This window comes from Orycteropus afer, unplaced genomic scaffold (genome assembly GCF_000298275.1).
Source record: "Orycteropus afer afer isolate SDZICR_OR568_19922 unplaced genomic scaffold, OryAfe1.0 scaffold00128, whole genome shotgun sequence".
Classification (NCBI taxonomy): Eukaryota; Metazoa; Chordata; class Mammalia; order Tubulidentata; family Orycteropodidae; genus Orycteropus; species Orycteropus afer.
The window spans coordinates 3024372-3030747 of record NW_006921715.1 but is presented as its reverse complement, the minus strand read 5'-3'; positions in this window follow the sequence as shown (position 1 = coordinate 3030747).

Below are 6376 nucleotides of genomic sequence, written 5' to 3'. Positions count from 1 at the left end.
TGTGACATGTCAGTCAAGGACAATACTTACTAAACCTACATGATCCAGAAATTAACACTGTCTCCACAGGTTAATCTGCTTTCTCATTGTAGGCTATCATCTATGAGAAATGAGTTAGAGGCCAAAGCAAAGAGTTCGCACAATTGTTCAGTATTCAGCTGCTAACCAAAAAGTTGGTGGTTTGAATCCACTCTAAGATCCTCCCAACAGTGAGGTCAGCAGCTCCGTGGGAGAAAAACCTGGAGAACAGCTTCTTTAAGGATTACAGCCTTGAAAACCTGGTGGGAGAATTCTACTCTGTGCCATGGAGTCATTATGAGTAAAACATTGACTCCATGGCACCTAACAGCAATCATTAATCGGAATGTTGGCAGTTTGCACCCACCTGGATACACTGCAGAACAATATCCTGGCAATCCACTTATGTAAAGATTACAGCCAAGACAATCCTACAGAGCAGTTCCCCTTTGTAACACACGGGGTTGCCATGAGTTGGAATCGATCAGATGGCAGCACGTTTGTTGTTTCCTTTTTGACTTATTGGATGCTCGACTCTCAGCACATCATTTAAACCTTCTGTCCGTTTTCTCTCAAAAAAAAAACAAAAAAAAAAACAACAACTCACTGTCATCGAGTCAATTCTGACTCATAGTGATCCCTTTTGGGTTTCCAAGGTGGAAAATCTTTATGGAAGTAGATTGCCCAGTATTCCTTCTTCAGAATGGCTGGTGGGTTTGAACTGCCAAACTTCTGGTTAGCAGTCAAATGCTGAAGACACGATGATGAGTTAATATGTATGTTCTCTATAAACCATAAACTATGCACAAATTTAAGAGACAACCATTATCCAATCTTTCACATGCAGACCCACTGGGTATATATTTCAGTGACTTAAAATTTAAAGAATAGTTTAAAGTTCAAAAGTCAGAAGAGTAATATTTAAAGGTCTTATTGTGTAGGTTAGATAGCCCTAGTTTGAGTCTTTATTAGATTTCTTTTTCTTTTCTTTTTTTTTTTTTTTTTATTATTGTGCTTTAGGTGCAAGTTACAGAGCAGAATTTGTTTTACATTCAACATTTCATGTATATTTGGTTTCACTCCCCATTTACCATCCCCAACCCTAACCCTGTCTCCTCCCCTCCCCACCCAATAATCCTTCCCCCTTGCCCCTCATAGTTATGCACTCCTGTGTGTCCTGCATTTCCTCCATGCGAATGTTGGTCCTCTGGTGCCCCATGGTCAATTGTGCCAAGGGATTCATCTCCATAGAGTATGTGGTTGCATCACCCTGGGTTGAATGGTCTGCATGTACATCTTGTTTACTATCGGGCTGAGAGCCAGACCCTGGGAGTGAGTTTTATTCCAGGCCCAAACTCTATCCCAGGGCCATAGTATTGGGGGTCTCGCCAGACTCCATCTGACCAGTAATTCAGGTCGTTATTGTGTTTTTGGATATTCCACGTTTTTCTTCCCACTCTATCCAGAATCTCCAATTTTGATCCTTTCCTGAGTGGTTAGCATTGATAGCCAGGCACCATCTAGTTCTTCTGGTCTCAAGGTCCATCATGTCCTAGGCTGAGTGCTTCCAAATGCCCTTGGCTTTTTGCACTCTTCTTCACTTTTGACAATAGGAAGCCATTAGCTGCATCTTAGATGGCCACTTGAAAGCTTTTAAGACCCCATTACTACTCACCAATGTAGGATGAGGAACAAGACTTTTATGTATTCTGTTGTGCCTATTGAGTCTGGTGTCCCCCAGTACTATGGTCCTGAGTTGCTTGATCCATTGGATCTCTCTCCCACAGTGTCTGGCTGTCTGTGTGGGATTACTCTAGATTTCTTATTAAGGAATATTTCCTATGATGTTAAACCTCTCTCTATCTCAATTCTTTATCTGTCAGATGAAGACAGGAAAATAAGTGTTTTAAACAAGAGTAGCCACAAAAGAAAAAATAGATGAATTAGACTTCATTAAAAAAAAACAAAAACCTGTTGTTTATCAAAGGGCATTGCCAAGAAAGTGAAAAAGACAATCTGCCGAATAGGAGAAAATATTTAGAAATCATAAATCTGATAAGGGTTTAATATCCAGAATGTATGAGCAACCCTTACAGCTCAACAACAACAAAAAATTATAATCCAATCCAAAAACGAGCAAACAATTTGAACAAACATTTCTCCAGATGAGATATACAAATGACCACTTAGCACAGGAAAAGATGTTCAACACCATTCATCCTTTGTTGCTGTTGTCAGGTGCCCTTGAATCGGTTTTGACTCAAAGAGATCTCATGTACAAAAGAACTAAAGGATTATGAGGATGGCACCTAGGCCTGCTCCATCCTCACAAACATTGCTGGGCTTGAGACCACTGTTGTAGTCACTGTGTCAATCCATCTCCATGAGGGTCTCCCATTTCTTTACTGACCCTCTACTTTACCAAGCATGATGTCCTTCTTTAGAGAGTGGTCTCTCCCGAAAACATGTCCAAAGTATTAGAGGTGAAGTCTCGCCATCCTTGCTTCTAAGGAGCATTCTGGCTGTCTTTCCACCAAGACAGATTTATTCTTCTTCTAGCAGTCCATGGTACATTCAAATTCTTCACCAACATCATTCGAATTCATCCATTCTTCCACAGCTTCCATTATTCATTGTCCAGTTTTCATATGCATATGAGGCAATTGAAAATATCATGGCTTGGGTCAGGGGCACTTTAGTCTTCAAAGTGACATCTTAGCTCTTTCACACCTTAAACAAGGCTTTTGCAGCAGATTAGCCCAATGCAGTAGTGTCTGATTTCTTGACTGCTGCTAGTATAGATGTTGATTGTGGAGCCAAGTAAAATGAAATTGCTGACAAACTCAATCTTTTCTCCATTTGTCATGGTGTTGTTTGTTGGTCAAGTTATGAGGATTTTGTTTTCCTTATGTTGAAATGTAACCCATACTGAAAACTGTAATCTTTGGTCTCCATTAGTTAGTGTTTCAAGTCTTCTTCACTTTCAGAAAGCAAAGTTGTGTCATTTTCATATCACAGATTGTTGATGAATCTTCTAGTCTCAATGCCTCATCCTTCTTCATATAGTCCACCTTCTTGGATTATTTGCTCAGCATACAGATTGAATAAGTATCATGAAAGGATACAACCCTGATGCTCAGTCTTCCAAATTTTAAACCATGCAATACCCATTTTTTTTTCAAATGACTGCATATTGTTTTGTGTACAAGTTCCTCATGAGCATAATTAAGTGTTCTAGAATTCCAAATCTTCCCAATGTTATAAGAGTTTGTTATGATCCACAGAGTAGAATTCCTCTGCATAGCCAATAAAACACAGGTAAACATCTTTCTGGTTTTCTTTGCTTTCAGCCAAGATCCATCTGACATCAGCAGATGTCCTCTTCTGAATCCAGCTTACATTTCTGGAAGTTGTCTGTCAATATATTGCCACAATCATTTTTTTGAAATACCATCTGCAAAATTTTACTTGTGTGTGATATTAATGATATTGTTGGAAACTTTTCACATTATGTTGGATCATCTTTCTTTGGAATGGTCACAAATATGGATGTCTTCCAGTCAGTTGGCCAACTAGCCATTTTCCAAATCTCTTGGCATAAACGATTGAGTTTCCATCTTTGCGTCCATTTGTTGAAACATCTCAATAAGCATTCAATCAATTCCTGGAGCCTTGTTTTTTACCAAAATTTCTTCAGTGCAGCTTGAATTTATTCCTTCAATACCATATGTTCTAAATCATATGCTACTTTCCAAAATGGTTGAACATTGACCAACTCTTTTTTGTACAGTGAGTCTGTGTATTCCTTCTATCTTCTTTTTATGCTTCCTGGATCATCCAATATTTTGCACATAGAATTCTTCAATATTGCAACTCAAGACTGGATTTTTCCTCAGTTCTTTCAGCTTGAGAAACATCAAGCATGTCCTTCCTCTTTGGTTTTCTAACTTCGGGTCTTTGCACATTCATTATAATACTTTGTTTTATCTTCTCAAGTTGCCCTTTCTAAATCTTCTGTTCTAATTGTTTACATGATTTCTTCCATTAGTTTTAGCCACTGTCAAAAGCAAGTTTCAGAGTCTCTTCTGACCCCATTTTGGTCTTTTCCTTCTCTCCTATCTTTTTAATTACATTTTTATTTCTTCATGTATGATGTTCTTGATATCATCTACAACTCGAGTCTTCAGTCATTGGTGTCAAATGTACCAAAGCTGTTCTTCAGATGGGGTCTAAATTCAGGTAGGATTCACTCAAGGTCATATTTTGGATCTCTTGGACTTGTTCTGATTTCCCTGTTTCAATTTAAGCTTGCATGTGACCAACTGATGATTCGCTCCACAGTGAGCCCCTGGCCTTGTTCTGAATGATGCTATTGAGCTTCTCTGTTCTCTCTATCCACAGATGTAATTGATTTCATTTGTGTATATTCTATCTGGTGAAGTCTATGTGTATAGGCACTGTTTATATTGCATAAAAGAGGTATTTTCAATGAATAAATCTTAGGTCTTACAAAATTCTATCATACCATCTCCAGTGTCATTTCTCTCACCATAGTCATATTTTCTAACTACTGACACTTCTTTGTTTCCAACTTCCGTGTTCCAATCACAAATAATTATCAATATGCATTGATAGCATGTTCAATCAATTGTAGACTGAAGAAGTTGGTAAAAATCCTCAATTTCTTCATGTCTGGCTTTAATGATTGGTGTATAAATTTGAATGATAATAGTAGTCATACTTGTAGATATATGGATATTATCCTATCACTGATAGCATTGTATTTCAGGATAGAGCTGGAAATGTTCTTTCTGATGATGAGTGTGACACCATTCCTCTTCAATTTGTCATTCCCAGCATAGTAGACCATATGATTATCTGATTCAAAATGGCCAATATCAGTCCATTTCAGCTCACTAACATCTAGGATATTGAACTTCATGCATTCTATTTCATTTTTGGCAACTTCTAATTTTCCTATATTCATACTTCATATATTCCACATTCCAATTATGAATGGATGTTTGCAGCTATTTTATTCTCATTTCGAGTCATGCCAGAGCAGCAAATGAAGGCCTGAAAGCTTTACTTCATCCTTGTAACTAAGACAGCCTGTAGTTTGAGGAGGCAGCTCTTCCTCAGTCATGTTTTGAGTATCTTCCAACCTGACAGGTTCATCTTCTGACACTATATCTTAAAATGTTTCAGTGCTATTTGTAAGGATTTCAATAACTAATTTTTTTTTAGGAGTGGACTGCCTCTTCCTTTCTCCTAATCTGTTTTAGTCTGGAAGCTCCACTGAAACCTATCACTTTGGATGACCCTGCTGATGTGTGAAATACTGGTGGCAAAATACCCAGCATCACAGCAATACACAAGCCACCACAGTACAACAAACTGGCAGACAAGTAGTATCCTTCCTCATTAGGGAAATGGAAATCAAAATCAGTATGAGATACCACTTTGCACCGACTAAAACAAAAAACAAAACAAAACAAAACAAAACTCACTGCTGTCAAGTTGGATTCGACTCATAGCGACCCTTCCTTGAGTTTCTGAGGTGGTATCATTATGCAAGTAGATTGCCCAATTTTCCTTCCAAGAAGTGGTTGGTGCATTCGAACCACCAGCCTTCTGGTTAGCAGTCAAATGACTTGGGCACTATGTCACCAGAGTTCCTATCAAAAGGATGGAAAATAGTAAGTGCTGACTAGGATGTGGAGAAATTGGGACCTTTGTCCACTGCCGGTGGGAATGTAAAATGGTGCAGCTGTTGTTGAGAACAAGTTTCTGCTTCCTGAAAGTGCCAAACAGAATTACCATGTTGTTGTTGTTATGTGCCATTGAGTAGACCCCAACTCATAGCAACCCCTTCTTGGGTTTCTGAGGCAGTATCACTGTGGAAGTAGATTGCCCAACCTTCTTTCCAAGGAGTGGGTGGTGGGATGAACCACCAGCCTTCTGGTTAGCAGTCAAGTGCCTTAGACACTATGCTACCAGAGCTCCATAAGACCCAGCAATTCCACTCCTATATATATACCCCAAAGAATTGAAAGCAGGGATTGAAACAAACACTTGTACACTCATGTTCACAGTGGCATTTTTCAAAAGTGCCAAAAAGTGAAAACTGTTCAAGTATCCCAAAACAGATAAATGGATAGGAAAAGAAAAAAAAAGTGTGGTATGGGAGCTCTGGTGACGTAGTGTCTAAGACATTTGACTGCTAATCAGAAGGCTGGTGGTTCAAACCCCCACCCACTCCTTGGAAGGAAGGTTGAGCAATCTACTTCCATAGAGATACTGCCTCAGAAACTCAAGGAGAGTTTACAATGAGTCAAATCAACTCAATGACAGTGAG